Here is a 20,687-nt window from a genome sequence, read left to right as displayed (position 1 = left end):
CCTTTATCGGCCAACATATATGCTGTTTCTTTAAAAACGTTTAGTCTTCACCGTTCTTCTGTCTATAATTTCAAAATGTCTGAAGCCTCAAACATGGCATTCGCTTATACTAAGCAAATCTATCATTTACGGATGTGAATACAAGCGTGATAAGCCAATTAATTGGCCTCATCTTTTATCATCATCATGATCTTCGTTCAGTCTCGAGAGACAATGATTACCCTTTGTAAGAATACCTGATCATGTAATTTTAAAGGAAAGGTTGTGAAATCAGAACCTCACCTCTTCTGGGTCAACACTGGCTGATTCCAGAGGCAATGAGATGTCAAGGACGACTGGAAATGTCGAGATAAGCGCGGAGCACATATAGCACCTAGTATTTCCAAATAAATATTTGTAATCAATCCTTAAAAATCTATACACGCATATATTTATTTATTTTACTTATAAAATAGTTATCCAGGGACACGCGTTTCACAGTATCTACCGTTTTTTTTTTCAGCGCTGCTGACTATTTTATTACTGGTCATGATCAACGTCGCTTAGCTTCGTTATTCTAACAGGAACCGGTGTGACAACGTGATTTTTCCATTTTAAATATATACGCAGATATTATAGACAACCAGAAGCCAAAGTGCTATCAAGAAAATCGTCGCTATAAGTAGGTTAACAGTTATCATGATGATGGTCATGTTTGTTGTCAAAGATAATATTGTTGTCAAAGATAATATTGTAAAACGGAAATGTTTAGTCGCAATTAGAACACGTTTCTCAAAATAACTATCAGAAATTTGGAAATGGGACTCTAATGCAGACACTAAACGAACATCACTCAAGAAAATACGACATTAAAAAAGAGAGGAGTCAGCCTATTAGATTCCTTATAGCGACGATATATATATTTATATATATATATATATATATATATATATATATATTTGGTAAGGTCATTGATAATTTATAATTCAAAATTAAGATTAAAAATTAAAAATCCGTTTCATAAGAAGGAGCACAACAAAGCCAATAAATTGTATCGTTTCGGAAACGATGTTTTTTTTATTGTGACAGACATTGAATCAAGGACAATAATTTTAGCATATAGGTTTTTATGAAAACAAAGTCCCCTCATCAGCAAAATATTGGGTATTTATTTTTTTAAATAAAAGACTCCATAAATAAACCTAGCATTTAAGTAGTGCAGATGAATCTGGAAAATATTAAAATATAAGGAAAAATAGTTAATTAATGATGTAGATAAGTAAAGTAATATTGGTTAATAATACAAGTTAGAATAAAATTACATAGCCGTGTTTGAGCAAAGAGCAAATTTTAGTATATGGCTTTTAAAGGATAAACCATTTTAAGGTAACATATATATATACTTATATTTGTTGAATTTCTCTTAATAGCATTTTATTATAACATTATATATAACCTAAACCCAGCTTGGAAATTTTATTCTAACGTTTACTCTAAACACAGCTATGTAATTATATATACATATATATATATATATATATATATATATATATATATATATATATATACATGTATATATGTATATATATATATATATATATATATATATATATATATATATATATATATATAGGTTAGTCTATTTTAATGTCTTTGATTTTATTCTTTTCCACCCCAAGCAAAGCGTGTTGCCACATGGACATAAGAGGCTACTCTTTGGGATCATGTGGGACTGGGGGGTGTTGAGCAGCGAGATGTTTGTTTACATTATATAACTCCTGTTAATACAGTTAGCGAAAGCAGGAAACATGTAGGGAATTCCAAAGTCAATAGTATGAGTGAATAAACTATTAAAGCAGAAAGCCTTCCGGTATTTATGGGCATCATCAGTGCAGGGATGGGATTTTGCTGATTGTCAGGCGAATCAGGAATTTGTACGTCGACGGAGCCCAAATGCTATGAGTTCATCAGAAGGTATTCAATTAAAGTACTTGTAAAACCGACACATAGATGTTATTTTGTTTCTTCTGAAAAAATAATATGGCCAGTGCGAAAAAATGTGTTACTCTGATGTATATTGAGATATGAATTTGACAATCTTTAAGAAAAATATCGACAGAAGAAAGAAAAGATGATTTCAGTATCCATCACGAATCAATGTAATTTTTACACATAATTGAAACGTATCACGAGAAAGAGTGAGAAAATAATATAATGAGGATTCACTACAAAAATGATGCAGTCTCACCTTTTTAACTGGAATTATGTAAATCTACTCTTCTGGTATCTACTATGTCTCTAACTCTAAGACAGAGTAAAAAAAATGCCTCAAATCTATTAAATCCCGCATTTCTGCCAACCTGTAAACTCTATCCCATCGTCAGAATGTTGCATCCCTGTGCGTATTTTACAAGTACTTTAATTGAACGTTCTCTGATGAACTCATAGCACTTGTGCTCCACATCGATGTAAATACTTCCCAATAACCCAAGAAGTAACAAAATCCCAGTATATCAATTTTAAAGTCTCTAGATGCCGGAAAACACGCTAGTCTAACATAGCTTTTTTCCGCGGACTGTTAGATTTTGGAATTCTTTCCATTTCCCGTTTCCCTCACTCTACTAACTTGCAGAATTTTATATGTACTGTGAATAAACATCTCGTGACCCAACTCCCCTAAGTTCTCTGTTAGATTCAAATAGTATCCACTTACATGACAATATGCCTTGTTTGGAGGTGAAAAAGCGTAATAAAAATGTACGGAATTCTAATATTCTTTCTTTTTAAAGAACAAAATAACATGATTAAGAAAGAGAAAGTGACCTTTACAGTCAAATACATTTCTCCTTGTTTGCTGATGTTTTTTGTCACTCTCCAATTTTATAGAGAGACCCACAATGCTTAAATCGATATTGCAAGTAGAGAAACTGTTAACCTACAGCACGTCGAGATTTGTAATCGATAATATTTCAGAAACGTTGAGAGATAAGTCTACAGGTGATAATCTAATAGTAATGCAGATGTTTGAACCGTTATCAACAAAGAAACAGTTAGTAAACTATACAATTCCACAGTTAAGAAACACTGTTATAGCCTGTCTGTATTGCTGCTTATTTGCAGGGTCCCACTTTACTTTTACACACACACACACGCACACACACACAAACACACGCATATATATTGTCTGTTTATTGTACAAAAATAATTGGTTACATATGTCCATACATGTTTCAGTAGAGTCCCAATTCAGGAACAAGACTTCATTAGACCAAAAAATAATTAATATCGAAACCACATTGGTTTTTACAAGATATTTGAAGTAGTAGTTATTTTAACTAGATATATATGGGTCTATTAATAGGAATTAAATAAATGTGGTGTTTTAGTAGTTATATTTTCCCTATACAGTGATGTTTGAGGTAATTATCGTGGCAACACACACACACACACACACACACACACACACACACACACACACACACACACACACACACACACACACATATATATATATATATACTAATTTTCGATGGTTGTCATTTTTTATTTTTTTAAGTTCCCTAATCCAATCACTTAATGCAGTTGTGTTTCTCTTTTTGTTTTTATTTTTAATGCTTATTTTTTTGCCCACCCCCTTACTGTCGTTCACGCCATCCCTATTAGTTTCTGTCCCAGATTCCTTTTTAAATGATACTACGTGGTTTCTATATCTGTCCTTAAACTCTGTTGCTGTGATTGGATTAGGGAACTTAGCAGAAATAATGAAAATTTTGAATTAAAATGGCCAGTAGTGGACGGGAGAGGAAGTACATCCCTGGGAAATCAAAAAGGTGCAATCTATGTTTATTGGAAGCCTTCTACATTGTGAATTGCAAAGAGGAAATTTGGAATAAAAGACTTGATGCCATACAGGGATGTCTTCACAGAAATAGATTTCTGCTACACCGCCTTAAATGTAACAGGCATATTTTTTAATATTTTTTTACAACAATAAGGATCATCGGATGCTAGGATTAAATTTTAATGTTGAGTTAAATAGCTAGAATTGTTACAATCTAAATGAATGATCCAAATCCCACATGCGAATAAAACTTCCATTCTTCTTAACCGGATAGAAAATATAAATAAGGTATACAGCTCATCTAAGAATGTTTTTTTTTCCATAACGGTGAGCATCCTTGTATTCAATCATAGCAGTATGGACGGTGAAATAAGGGTTACCCTCTTCAAATCAATAAACCAACTTAGCAATTAAACCAGTTATTAAAAAATAAAAATTAAATTAGCAATTTGGGTGTTGCAAAATTTATGTAAATATAATGTCATCAGATTTTGTTATCCTTCACCCCAAGTTGATAGAATTCATACTGACTTACTTATTTACCTACAGCAATCCCTGTTCTAAATGTTTTTACCCATAAATGCAGGAGTAGACATCCTCCCACATGAGTGAAACACTTGTAACCATGGGTGGTTTTGCTGTCAGAATAATAACTAGAGGATATATATTTTATTTATTTAGACACCCAAAAATACAACGCATGAATTAAGTGATTAGTAACAGAGACGGGTTAAAATCATGGGCTAAGACCATTCTTTGAGATCAAAACAAAATTTATATACTTAATTGGTTAAGTAATCCATCGTAGCAAGTTCTGGACCTGTCTGATTAAGTTAAATCAATTATTAAATTAATGATTAAATCATAGACGCCTTCTAGTAATCAATGAACCAAAAACATCAAACAGCCTGAATTACCTCCCTTTGACCATTAAAGGATACAAATCGACCCGATTTCAAACAAAATTAACTAACAATACTTAACAATATAATTGGATGAACTCTCTTCATTTTATCCTACTAAACAATATGAACACATTTTTCAAGTAGAATATCAATGAATCTTAAAACATTAAATAACAATAAATAGATTAGAATACTTCACTCGTAATATTATACAAGGATTTTTATATATATTTTTAATACACCCATTTTATTTACTCTCGTATTCAATTAAACTTTGAAACTAAAAGGGTCTTAAATCCGTCCGAGCACAAATATAACGATAATCTATAAACATTACCTGCCACTAATACGAAACTAAAACTAACCGTAACATTTTTGCAAGGCTGTTACGGCCATAATATCGAAACAAAAATTTTAAAAATTAAGTATTGGGTAACAAAGAAATAACAAGATCTAATTTAGGAACCCAACGAATGGGATATATATTAAAAAATATTTTTTTAAATGGCTTAGGGCTCTCTGTAGCAACTTGTCATAACTCTGCTCTTAAATAAGGATACGAAAATTAGGAATATATTAATATTTAAATGGGATTTTCCGTAACCACAACGAAGGTAGACGTTCCTCGCATGCCTTTCTAGCTAGGGATTTCCCCTTCCTTCCTTCTCTTAAAAATGCTCCATTGCCAAAAGTGTACTTATTCATAAAGTCTGAAGAAATGCTGGTTTTGAAAATTTTCAAACGACATAATGCTTGAAATTGTCGAACTGGACATGGAAACAATTGTAACGTAAATTGAAATACACTTTTTGTTGCCACCAACACATTGTTTTGAAGTCTTGTTTTTGCTTACACATTATATATATATATATATATATATATATATATATACATAACTACTTCATTTACTCACATAAAATTACTATACGAAAGTATAGATTTATGCGTAAACTTTAAGTATTTACTTCAAAAGTGCTCAATAAGTAGGTAGAGCTAGTTAGTAATTTATAAAATATATATGTCGATTAAGCTACATTGAATATTCGGCGTTTCATCCACTCTAGGATTCGTCAGGCTTATGCGCCTTATGACGAATCCTAGAGTGGATGAAATGCCGAATATTCAGTGTAGCTTAATCGCCATATAATATATATATATATATATATATATATATATATATATATATATATATATATATATATATATATATATATATATATATGCAGTTTTGAAAGTTTTTCATAACCTTGAAAACTAAAACTATTTGAAATAAAATAAAAGCCTTTTTCAGTCTCAAGTTCATCATTGGAAAACTTCTTTTAATTGTAAATTAATCAGTCTATTATAATCTAGTTAGCTTCCAAGTATTTACACTAGTTTTCATATTTTTGTAGTAATCATCAGTTGTTTAGCATGTTTCGGAAATTTAAAAGCAAGACATTATATGATCTCATACTTTCCTAACAGTGTTGATCAGTCACTATTTTCCTTAAACACAAGAATAAAAAAATACCGCCGGAAATCAAATAGAGGTGTTGCTTCAAATAATCTTTTTTAAAACCTATTTTATTATTTATATGTTCTCCTTATCTGCATCAGTATGGCTGGATATTTTCTTAATTAATTTATTTTGATAACCAATTTGTTTAATCGTTCTTATTAATAAAACAGTATTGTACTCATTTTTGCAATCAATACTAGTCTCTATTACATCGATACTGTGCACGGACAGATACCATAATTCTCAGTTCCCTGCACCTTATCATAACCAATGTTCCTACAAAATTTAAGCCAGACTGCACCAGTAATTTCTGAGAAAAAAATCAGAGTAAATATAGTACTATGGTGACTCATCTTTATTAATTTCTATTACTCTCTATTACTCGGCATCGAACGGATACCATAACACTTAGTTCGCTGCTTCTTATCATAACAAAGATCAATACAAAATCTCATTCAGATTTTATCAATGGTTTCTGAGAAAAGTTCTAGAGTAAATATTGTATTATGGTAATTAATCCATATTAATCTCTATAAATCCTTAACTGTGATTTGAGCAGATACCATAATACTTAATTCGCTGCACCTTATTATAACAAAGGGCCATACAAAATCTCAGTGGGATCTGCTGAGAAGTTTCTGAGAAAATATGAGGGGTATAATATCTATTAATCTTAAAGTAACACGAGTTATAGACGGAAATCCGAACTTCTGCATGTCAGTACAGTCAGGAAAGCAAGAAACCGGAAGGGAATTTGAAAGTCTAGCAGTCTTATTAGAGCAGAAGGGTTTCTTACATCTATGGATTTTGTAGTGTAGTGTAGAAGTGAGTTTTGCTGCTTTTCGAGAGGACACAAGGGCTTGTAGTTCGTCGGAGTGCCCACTATTAAAATACTTGTAAAATAGGCAAAGAGATGTAACATTTCGTCGATGGGACAGAGGTTGAATGCTAGCTGATAGTGCGGCACCCATTAGGTCGGCGACTCTCTTTTGTACGCTGACTAAGAGGGATAGACTAGTAGGAGATGCACCGGACCAAATGTGACATACATACTCCATACATAGCCCTGTAAAGGTACAGGATACTCTCAGGCGTAAGCAACTTTCTAGCACAGTAAAGACCGCCCACTTTCTTAACTGCAGCTTTGGCAATGACCTCAATGCATCTGTTCCAATTCTTGTTTTCTGTAAACGTTAAGCCGAGGAGTTTGTAGTTATTAAAGGAAAAAAAAGCTTAGTATTGGCAGCATTGAATATGACCATCACCTTTTGTTTCCATTCCACTACAAGCTGCAGGTTTTTCTCTAGTGTGCCTGACATTGTCTTGGATACATGTTCATTCGTTTTCCCCTTCTGTCTGTTATAAAGCGTGGCGTCGTCAACAAATTTACCCATCTCAGAGACAATTTTATCAGGGAGGTCATTTATAAATATCAGGGATAATAAGTCCAAGGATCGACCCCTGAGGTACTCCTGCATTTATATAATATTGTTTTGACATATGACTATCAAAGACAACCTGGATTCTTCCCTTATTTAAGAAAGATTTAATTATGTATATTATTCGTCCAGTAATACCATAGGATCTGATTTTCTTGAGAAGACAATCGTTCCATACCCTGTCAAAGGCCTTATATATATCTGTGTCCTATTCTCCTCTGCTTTATCCAGTGCATGGTATATACGTTCAGAGATTACAGTTAGGATATCTGCAGTAGAACGGGATTGCCTAAATCCATACTTTTGGTCGAATACAAGTTTAGCAGCTGTGAGGTGGTGGACTAGGGCTTGATAATCATAGATTCAAATATTTTGGCGAAAAATGGGAGGAGGCTAATGGGGCGATAATTTAATGGGTCAATTCTTTCCCTAGAATTCTTGTAAACTGGTACCACTAAAGCAATTTTCTAGCAGTCAGGAAAGCAAGATATGTTAAGGCATTTGTGGAAAAGTTTGTAGACGACCAGAGCAACCTCAGTGGAGCATTTTTTAACAGTACCGCAGGGATGATATTAGGTCCATATGCTTTTGAGGTATATAGGTTATTTTATGATTGCATGTACTTAAGAAATGATGATATTCAAATCATGCCATGTGCTTTCTGTCCACAGCCGAAATCTGGGAGAGACTGATTTACGGGGTCCAAAGTAGAGTTGAAGGCAAACCGATGGGCAAGCAGATTAGCCCTTTCGTGCAAACAAAATTGTTGGATAGTGAGGGAATTTTTGATTGCCCATTATTTACTACACCGTTATAGATTTTCTAAAAGTAACCAGTTCCTAATTTCGCGCTTCTATGCGTTTTCCTGTGGTTCCGGTATATTCTCTCTTAGCTGTGGCCATTTCTTTCTTACAATTACTATAAGGTTTTGTCTATTTGTACTTGATTTATGTCGGATAAGTTTGCTGTATGCATGCTGCCTTTGAGCAATGACAGCTGCGCAAATAGAAGTAAACCATTGGGGAGAGTGGGGTTTGCTATAGAACTTACGTGTAGGAACATGTGATTTAATTGCCGTTTAAAATCATTCAGTCGTCTAATTTACGTACTATTCAACAGGAAGTGAAAAAATATTTCCCCATGGAGCATCTCTGATGTGATCCTGATGACATCCAGTCAGCTTTATTGTAGTACCTTATCGTTTGGAGTCGAGAGTTTAGGGTAATTCCTATCTTTATCACAGCGTCACTAGCAATCCTGAGAGGACAATGGGAACTTATTAGTAGGGCTATGACAAGAGAATATTCTTATTATTGTTTTGATTCTCGAGTATATATCCGACACAGTTAGACACAGTTAATCAAACGAGAACCACATCACTCTATATAAAAGAATATAAGATATCAAGGGATACACACTCGAGAGTCAAAGCAATGAAAAGAATATGCTGTTGTCCTAGCCCTACTTATCACACAATCCTCAGGTACTGTGGTTAGAAATAGGTCCAGAATTGAAGCTTGCTAGTCCAGACGATCTGGGTTGATTGGTTGGTTGTTTTTGTTTTACGGCATATCAACCCTTTTCAGGTTATTTAATGCCGAGTCCGGTGATTTTGAAGAAAATTATTTTAATAGAATATATTTGTTTTTTGCAAGTCAGTTTCTATTTAACCCATAGTTGGGACCCTAACAGGTACTACCACTCCGGATCAGAGTGGACCTGGGAGCAATGGTAATTAAAGGGTGGCTCCACACTCCCCAGAGTCCGCAAGCTGGGGCCTCACAATCGGATATAGTTTAAGGTCATATCCAGGACCCCCATTGAGGGACTTTTACCCTCTGCAGGGAGTAGTCGGCGTATTCTAATGCCCCACCGACAGGGCCGGACGATCTTGGAGATGGGTCGGGAACGTTATTGTCTTTGTCAAGAAATTGTTATAGAAAAGTTATGTGTGATGCTACTAGCTATGTTGAAGAGCCACTGCTCCAAACGACAAGGTACTACAATAAAGCTGATCAAGCTTTATATATAAATATTCTATTGTTAATTTTTATATCCAAATCATTTCAGTCAGAACGACTCAGTAATGTCTGAGAAGTTTCTAATTCAGTTCCTGAAAATATCAATAATGTCGAAATAATCCCAATGCTTTTTTTTTTAAATATGATTCAAATTACGTTCCTGGTGAGGAACTATCCCCGAAGTGCCAATGCGTTGTTATACCCTCACCATCGCCGGGAGGTCATTTGGTCGCTCGCAGAAGGATACAAGAAAAAGGGGACAACATTGCAATTCGACAGAACTCATTCTATTCTCACCGGCGACAGCTTGGGGTGAACACGTATATTTTGTCTTGCCCTTTTTCATAGCAATTACTTGAGGTTAGTTAGCTTTCTAGAAGTTTGCTAATTTTAAAAGTTTAAATATGATAAAGTGTTGTTAATTGTTTTAAAGTGTAATAAATTGTAAATATATATTTTGTTAAATAAATCAAGACTCATATATATATATATATATATATATATATATATATATATATATATATATATATATATATAATTGTGTTTTGTGTTGTTGATCTGCCTTAAACATCAAGACAAGGTCGGTCACCCTTCTCAGCCAGAACCCAACAGGAAGAAGTCAACTCGAGGAATTGACAGTCCAACGAAAGAGGTATTTCACCATTTAATGTTCTAGAGCATTACAGACGGGAGCTGGTAGGAAACCAAGAAACTTTCCCACCCTCCTCAAAACTGTTGCTGTTATGACAAGAAGTAGACAATAATGAAGAGAAGAAACTCAACAGACTGAGATATGTTTTAATGTTTTCTGGAATACTGTTTTCTAGCACCGGCGGGGCATAGAATCGTCCACCATGGAAGCAGAAGAGTTGACGTACATTGGTATCCGTTCTCATGACGCTTGTGTAAAACTTGGACGGTCATACTAATGACCGAATCATGGTGTTACACATGAAAATATAATAAAATTTCATTATTTTTCAAAGACAATTGCAAGGTAGTTCCATTGCAATCCCTGTACGATTCTCATAACATTTCTCCACTGTAATAAAACAATTAGAATGCAGTTCCAAGTTCTCAGGACCTTTCTAACACCTTTCAGACTTTTACACACACGTTAACATGTAGAAACTCGGGACCCAACACGTTGTCAGAGAGTACGTCGGAAGCAAAATAAGACAGGTCATAAATCGACTCCATTTTTTGTAACATCGACATTTATTTCGGAGTACTTTCCGTATTAAAATTCTCTCTGACCCCTGTCCTCTCAACGTCGGTCTGTGCACACGTTCTTTTATAGTCTTTTTCTTTTTCCTTATGATAACGTCACTTTTTACATGGCTCAGAATTTGCATGCCGCCGCCATACCCTGTTAGAATAATATCATGACACTTTCCATGCTGTTCTTTTAAAGATACATTAAAGGTGCTTGGAGACTAAGTTTTGATGCCTAGCTTCCCGAGAAAGAAACAACTTTTCAATCGACTCATTAATTGGTATTCTAACACATGACTTCCAACGACATCGCAGACCAGTGTGGCGTCTATTAGATTACTATGTAAACGACAATAATCAACACAGATATTTCTATACCCTGACTATTCACAGATAATGGCTATACAGATATTAGTGTAAATGCTTAGATCTATTTTGGGGTTATTAATCATTAGATAATTTTACAAATACGTTTTGCAAATATCCAAAACGGTTATATATATATATATATATATATATATATATATATATATATATATATATATACGCACGTGTGTGTGTTCCTTTTATATATTATATATATAAGATTATATATATATATATATATATATATATATATATATATATATATATATATATATACAAGAAACATCAGTCGGGTTCTCAAATTTAACTGTTTGACATGTCGTTATTTTACTCTACTCTTTCATTAAAATATTGTAACATTTTGTTACGGTCTTTCCCCATAAATTATTTCTATTTAAACATATTTCCTCAATTACATAATTTATACGACTGCAAATTGTTTAGCAAAATAACATGACTTTTCCAACTAATAACCGTTTACTTTCATTTGATTGTCATCCACGTTGATTAACCAATTAAGTCACTGCATTTGTTACAGCTGCAAAATATTAATATTAATATATAATGAGATGAACTAGCATTGGAGAAAAAATGATTTCGTGATATAATCCTGTTAAAATTCATGTGAAATACTAATATTATTAAATCAATGTGTTATATGTCAAAACAATTCTCTAAGTAGAAATTTCGATTTTTTTAATTGAATTAAGGGAACGAAACAAACCGACCAGAATTATGGAGCAATTTTATTGATTTCTAAACATAATGCGATAAACATTTAATGGTAAAGTTTACAATAAATATATTTACGCAATGCAATATCAAATTAAAGTAAAAACGAATATCAGAAAATTACGAAACAAAATACAAAGAAAAAAAAATAAGAAAGCAGTCGTTGCTGAGGTTTAACAGGCTTGCATTGGGTTACTTCCTAACTGATGTATTTTGTTGAGTGCTAAAATGTTATATACATATAATAAAATAATCGCGATTTTACCCATCTCAATTTAGACACTGTAATGCTATAAGAAGAGGCGCGAATACAATTCTAATAGATGTATGTCTCCATCAATCTGTATTCACTTTAATTTTATTAGAGTATTTCTTTCATTTATTCCGTCCAACCTGACTCTAAAAAATAATCATACTTAGAGAAAGTAGGCGTAACTACTACTGTTGCATAGGGGACATTCATATTTACTAGAAAAAGGCGGACATGTAACGGTTAAATATAATACAAGATACACGATGGTGATGAGGGAGAGAGAAGAGAGACATTTATACAGTTCTACAGTTCTCTTTCATAGAGAGGGAGAGGAGTTCTTTTAACACAGGAGGGGACACATTACTTAGAATGAAGAGGAACATTACTTACGATGGGTTATACAAAGTTCATTACAGATGATTACGCATTATCTTCAATTTGGTAGAATGAAGACGGCAGTTACAAAAATATGAGATGTTCTTTTATTCCTTTTGACCGGTCGAAATGATGATGACATCCAGGAATTCAAAGTCGACTGCTTGATTAAAACTTTCTCCCTCGCTTCCAAAGGGACCCTCCTCTGACCATGTCAGCTCTGTCTCCTATGTTCGTCTCCAACTCTGTCTCTCTCATCTTCGACTCTAGCTCTTATATTGAGAATTCATTTCTGCCATGACGTCATGCGTGTGTCGAAAAACATGATCGACCAACGTAGCCTGAACATGCGTGGTTCGGCACGTTTCCAAACCATTTCTGCAGACAAAGAATTCTCACTCCTATTTTTTCCTAACCTATTTTTCAAGATATTTAAATTGCATTGTTCATTATTTTCTAGCTGACCTTATTTTAATTCAGTTTCCATAAAAGAGAATTAAACAATCAAAATTCCTTTTACAACAACATATCTAAACTATTTTATGCGAATCTGAACAATGCGAAATTCCACATTCCATTTCTGAATCCATTTTTGAACCTTACTTACAAAGTTCGAATCTCGGTCTATCTAATGTTTTTCTTACTTACAAGAAAAGGGGAACCTTTTCATGTAACACTACTGTCTAAATTATTAATGCTTAGTCTAGTAATTGTTTAATTTTTTTAAATATTGAATATTCAAGTCTTTTATACAAAATTGACACATTTGTTGGTAAAATGAAAAAGAATGAAACGTTTTAAAAATGCATGCATACGTATAGAAGTATCAGGATTTGCTTTCCTTTCGTGCCGTGGTAGTGTAGGAATCGAGAATTGTAAAAACTGGCAGCAAAGCCATTGGATTTCGAACTTAGTTTTAAACACTTATACGTCTGGAACCATACAAAGCAGCTGTGATAATAAGCAACCTATATATGGATGATTGTATACGATAATCGTTAGCTACCATTAAAGTTAATTAAACACGCCTTTTAAAAGAATAAATCGTTTTAGGAAGTTAATAATGTGTTTATTAGCATTAATTTTTCTATTGTTTCGATACTTGCGATGGTAGCATGTAGTGGTAGTTGGCCAACTATAAATACAGCGAAACTATCATGTTTGATGTATGGTATATTAGAAACTATTTGTTTGATGCCATATAAGTTGTTGATGATGAAACCGTGTCTGTGGATAATTATACATATATATTGTTACGGGCCTGGAGAGACCAAAATCTGGCGTTGTCTCCTGTAGCGAATCTTCAATTCTGCTTACAGTCGGTTCCTCAGTACGTTGCTCTCAGCACGTAAAGAAAACAAATAGGAGTTCTATGAAAATAACTGAAATAGTTGAGGAAGGGTTGACCGAACAAGATACAATCACGGTGTCGTAAGAGTTAAATGAATCAATTAAAAAAACATGTACATGAATGTTCTTACAAAGTATGATTGACTGTTCAACAGGGATGAGAGTTGAAAGTTTAGGTTTAGGCAAAAAACATAAGGTACTATATGCAGTAACCATCGATGATAAAATAAATATAAAATTTATTTTCCTCTCTATCTTCTTTTCTTTTCTTTCTCTTTTTCGTTTGATATCAGTATTTTCTCTCTCATTTATCTGTTCATCTGGGTCCGTTTCCTCATGCAAAATATGCTCAATTTGTTGGCGTCGCATTTAAATTCGCCAGTCTTTCTGCAAATAATTATTTCCCATGACGCAAGTTTCAAATTAATTTTAATCCAGTTCTTGTAGCCCAAAAAAATAAATCAAGTTATGTTCTTACGATTTTGTAATGCTTCACCATATGCTGGACCGGAACAAAACATTCCCACAATGTCCATTTCGGTTCCAAGCTGCACAAAAAAAAACTCTGGAGTCATAGTTGCCCATTTTTGGTTATCTCAGCCTGAACTGACTTGGGCGCACGATTTCCAGGTTGATATGCCGCAAATTAATACTATAGCCTATCTAAACGTGATGCGAGGTTTTGTAAGTTTGTTTTTGGGCAAAGTTTTGGCACTTCGTTTCTTTTTGCTTTTCCCACTCAAGTTTTATTTCCGTGTCTTTTAAATAAACGCGTTAGCAGTCTTTGTCTTCTTCGCCGCAGTGTTTGATTGCCTGTTACAAAGTGACAGTGTTTTTCCTTTTTTGTACTTTAAAGGGAAGAGAGAGAGAGAGAGAGAGAGAGAGAAAGAGAGAGAGAGAGAGAGAGAGAGATAAAGAGAGATAGGCAGCAGTTTTTCGTCTGAGCACTTTAAGCTTGCTTGGAATAATTGGTATATTGCTTATGGGCAAAAATAGGAGTTGTTTGACTGTCTGGCAGCGCAAACAAGATGTTTTTGTGGCTATTAATACATTATGGTCTCATATATATATATACCTGTGTGTGTGTGTGTGTGTGTGTGTGTGTGTATGTGTGTGTATAGTCAGCAAGAAAACACAAGGACACAGACACATACTTAGAAATACAATTTGGGAAAAATTAAAAACAAAATGTCATTATGTAATTATATAGTAAAACGAACAATATTCGCTTGCTTTTTTTTTTTGAAAATGTATATTTTTAAAACTACACTACGTTTTTTCTGTCTTTATTCAGTGAGGGAGTAATCCTAGACAATTTAATTTTTTCCTCAATCAAGAGTTTCTAGTTTTGACGAATTTTTCCCCCGCGTTAGATTTGTTCATTTTTGTCTAACTTTTCCCTCGTGAGAAGGTTATTATATAGAAACCAATAGGACTCACGTTATTCACATTTATTTTACATTTTCGTGAGTAAAGACTAACTATGGTTTCCTGTAAAATGCTAAAACACTATATGCTTTTCTTTGAATTTCAGGTAAAAACATCCTGTGATTCGATTTAAAACTTTCAATGAAGTTTACATTAAAAATCTTATCAGTTATATATTTGTTCCCTAGGGTTTTTTACTCGTATCAACGGATTGTATTCCTTCGAGTCTGATTTCCGGGATTGGGTATTTTTTAAAATTTTAACTGCAACTCAACATTCATCATTAAATTTTCTACTTTTGTAGGTTTCCGGTATGCTAAAAACGAATATCACATTTAAATTTGGGGAAGACAAGTAGTTTTCTGCATATTAATACCTTTATTATCCACTGTAATTCATAATGCTTTGACTGGCGACCATGTTTTTTTCATCTGAAATCTTATTGAGGATATTGACAATGACGTATTTCCACCGGTTCATCCCACTTTCCTGTCGTATCGCTTTGTGCCACCCTCATTGCATATTTTGTTTCTGTAAAAAAAATTAACGAACCGATGTTGTCCGCTGCAACGGTTGCACGGTCTTGTGAGTGAATCAGGTTTGAAGATTGGATGGCAACTCTTTGGTTGTGCCTGGTTTTTCTTCTTGTTTGTTATTTTTTCCATGAGATAACTCTTTGTTCTGAAACTAGTCCTTCGCACGTATGGCACGCCTGATCCCTCGATGTTTCGGGAGACGTTCTTTACACTAACTACACGTTGGCAATTCTCGGCCAACATCTGAAAGTTGAGCCCTTGTTCACTTTCGAATCTAGGTAGGATTTGTTGTTTTACCTCTGCGTTTTTTGCTGTGCAATGATGAAACATTTAAATAAAATATTATTTCCAACAACCTTTAGGATGAGTAAAAAAATAAAATCAACAATTTAAAAATTTCGATTTGCAATGAATTACTTAAACAAGTCAACTGTGAAATACGTATGAAAAACTAGATCAACCTTTAAAATTGACAGTTTCGTTTTTTTTTCAAAAAAGTGACAGCTGCGTTTTTTTTTTCAAGCTGAAAGTCTAATTTGCATAAAAATGGATAGTTATACATGGAATTATGGTTAATTTTTTCTTTTCTCCACAAAACACATCGTAGCGTTCTTTTTTTTTATCAGAGTAAAAAGTTCACACTATCAACGGTTTATAACAAAACGATTTTTTTTCAAAGACAAAAAGTACTTTTTTGCACAACTAGCAAAGGAATAAAAATCATTACCAAAACGTTTAAAGTTTCCTCTCGTAAAAAGACCAGGAGGTTTTACTTACGACTTCATTCAATTTTCTACCATTAAGGGGCTGAGCTTACTTGTATTTTTTCTTTTTCTTTCTTTTTAAAAGAATCATAGTGTAAACTGTTTCACATAGTCGCTGACAAGTTATTGTGTGTAAAGCCGGATTTGTTCGTCGACAATTTTTTTTTGTTTTCTCGTTTAAGTTCGAAATCCTCGTTCGTCAGTGTTGTGGTGTTAGTTTTTGAATAATTGACGAGAATACACAGTAGCAATTAAATAAATATGTATTAAAAAATATATAAAAGAGGTAATTGAGAAATATGTTTGCTCACTGCTAGTGGTGACGACCATAATCTCCGCATGTCTGTCTCTGACTCCCTTGGTAAACCGGTTCTCATTCACCAAAAATAATATCATGGACGGAAGTGACGTCATGGAATCGTTCATTATTCTCGGTAGTAAGGGTGCGTCTCCAACACTATGATAATATTCATTCTGACATTCTATTATTACATATTTTAATAACGATCATAATAATTGTCGGCCAGCACACCTTTCGGCGTTGCCCTGCCAATATTTTATATTATTGCAATATATTTGGCATAACATAGAGTATCATCACAAAAATTGGACGATTATATTACTAGCCAGGATTGATAACGAACCAATCAGTTATCGGAGTCGCTGTATAAAATATACTGAATTTCCTCGAGATTTACAGTTTTGACATGAGAATGGAACTATGCTCTACTGAGTCTGACTAGATAAATAATACAATCTTGTTTTGCCCGAAAGTTTGCGACAAGTACATTTAATATTCGCAATGGAATGGCTTTTTTTTTGCCATACCTTTTTGGATAATTTTCCGGTATTTCTGCATTTGCTGACCTGCATTTCCGTGATGTAACCTCAATATACCCCAACAGCTTTTATAAACCGCCGAGTAATGCCGAGCGCTGATAAAATGTAAGAATGTTTGAAAAAAAAAGGACAACATCTGTTTATTTATACTAGTTACAATATAGAAAAATGGAAACAGAATAAATAACAATAAGGCATTAATCCGTCAGATGTTTCATAGAATAAATATTTATTTTTGTTAAATAGTTCGTTGAGATTTTCATAGCGTGTTTTTTTTTCATCGATTATTAATTGGTTGAGCGTTTTTAGTTTTATTAGTGCTCCGCATATTACGACGGTTTACGCCAGTTGCAGGGTTATGCCGGGGCAACATTTACGGAAATGCGAGTCAGTAAATGCAGAAGTATCTATTTTTCTTTTGTTAAAAAAAAGACTCTTTACTCAGTAGACTTCAAATACTCTCCATGTCATTCTAATATATAATATAAGACCTAGACGATGTCTCCCTTTTCTGTCTTTCTCTCCTCTTTAAGTCGTCTGGAAAATTCTTGTAGTATCAACAGATGCTACCGCAACCAAATGATATTGCGTTTCTGTTCTTATATTCTCCGGTAGTTTCTTTTTTCTTTTTTTGTGGAATGTTTCTTTCTGTGTTCCTGCCTCTGTTCACACACTTTCGGTTTTTCTGGGATTGGTCAGCATTATCTAGCTTAGGTGATTTAAACTCCGAAGTTCATGGTTTTAGTTTCATGTTTCATTTGTTTTTTATCACCAATTATTCGTGTCTATTAGCCCTTTGATTCCAATTTTTTCCTATACCTTTTCCCCAAAGCTTTCGGAATCGGTTAAAGCAAGACAAAACAAAACATACAATATAATAAGTAGAGCTACCACAAGAGAATATTCTTATCATTATTTTGAATCTCGAGTATATACTCGACACAGTTAGATACAGTTAATCAACCGAGAACCACATCGCTCTTCTTAAAAGCATACAAGATATCAACTGATATATACCCGAGAGTCAAATAATGAAACGAATATTCTCTTGTCATAGCCCTAATAATAACGCACTCTCTCAAGAAAGCTTCATTACATAATTTAAGGCAGGACTTTCGGCCAGAAGGAAGTTACTCCGTTGTCTAAACACAGATCGATTAGCTGGTTATACCGAAGTTCTGGTGCTTTTGCAGAATACTGACCATTTTACTGTCGGCATATTCGGAACAAGTTACGTAAACCACCGGAATGTACCGAAATGCTTAGTCAATGAAATGGCAGCAGCCGACAATTGACAAACGGTATTTTCTTTATAATTTTTTACGTTAATTTTTGTTAGTTAAAACTACGGAATATATTAAGTCTCCATATGTTAAGAGTGACTTTCTAAATAATAACGCTGTTATTTCATCACGATCCGTAAATTGTACACGCACTATTTTCATTTAAATTACTGCACGATGACTGTTTTCGATTATAATTATATGTTATTTTTAAAATTTTAACAGTTTTCAGGTGCTTTTAACATTTGCCATCGTTTTTGGTAAAAAAAAAAAAAAAAGAAAAAGAAAAAAAAAACCCGACCTGAATATGTTTAACGATAATGCAGTCAATATTCTGCATGCTTTTTTGTCTAAAGGTATTTTCGGGGCTGCGTTATTCAGGTACGTTTCGTCGTCCTCCCACGTACAGCGCCTTTTATTTTCAAACGATTACTCACTTGGTAATACCCAAAGTCAAAGTCGCTTAATTTTAGAACTCCTATAATTATTGCTATGATAGCGATCTTCCCAGTGTTAAATTGTTATTGTTGTTGTCATTATTATTATTATTATTATTATTATTATTATTATTATTATTATTATTATAATTATAATAATAATTATTATTATTATTATTATTATTATTATTATTATTGTTGTTGTCGTTATTATTATTATTATTATTATTATTATTATTATTATTATTATAAGTAGTAGTAGTAGTTATATTATGTATAGTTTTATTTAAATGAGATTCTAGAGAATTCTTCGAAATGAACGCCCGTTTCTTCCACCTCGTCAGCAAAGCGTGACACGACGCATCACGCATTTAGCTGTTATTAATAGAACTTATATCCGGTCATTGTTGGATTCCTATTCGAAGTCCAAGTAACTGCAAGAACAATATAACTCTATTCATAGACAAGACTATATTAGAATAAAGGCAAAATGACAAGAATAAAGAATCGTCGTTTAAGAAAAGCTACTACTACTACTACTATTACTACTATTATTATTATTATTATTATTATTATTATTATTATTAATGCAAAAATACTTCCGACCAACTCAAATGTAATATCTTAAAATCTGATTTTGAATAGATAACCGTGGTAATCTTACATTTCATTGCATCATTCGTTCTATGCTTTTTGATTGATTAAATAAATACGTTTCTTGAAAACTAAACGGATGCAGTGATCATAACGTAGTGGTTGCTCAAGGAATTGGCGATAAGCAAACCAGCTCAAATCTTGACTCATGAAGTAAAACATTCTTATCACTATATATATATTTTTTTACACACTAAGGAATATGCATAAAGATACTGATATACACATATACAATTTTCATTAAAAAATTTAACAGTTAGTTTACATCACATGTAGCTATTTTCTTAACATATGACCACAAAGAAGTGATCCTGATGATAGGCGCGAATAAAATCATTTTTCTTCAAACCGAAAACTAGTATTTTCTGTCACATTGTTATATATATATATATATATATATATATATATATATATATATATATATATATATAGTCATCCACATGCAGTACTGTTTCGCCGCTCATCAGTGCAGCTAGACAAGTTACTACTTCAACCTGGGATCGAAACCCGATCGCCCAAACGACAGTCGGAGCTTCTAATCGTTGCGCTATGCGGGCAGTGAATTAACAATGTTTTGACATTATACAAATACCTCAGCTAAATTTGTTTACACAAATAGGATCGCGTCATACGCTAATGGTAATTTGTATATCACTTCCCAATATGCTCAACCTAAGACAGGAAACATTAAACTGTGCCAATCGCTTTATTGCATGTTAGTAAAATATCAATATTTCACTAAATATACGCCACGAAAATAAAATTGTA

Source organism: Euprymna scolopes, chromosome 20 (assembly GCF_053919585.1).
Source record: "Euprymna scolopes isolate OS-2025 chromosome 20, ASM5391958v1, whole genome shotgun sequence".
Lineage (NCBI taxonomy): Eukaryota > Metazoa > Mollusca > Cephalopoda > Sepiida > Sepiolidae > Euprymna > Euprymna scolopes.
This window is presented reverse-complemented; position numbering follows the sequence as displayed.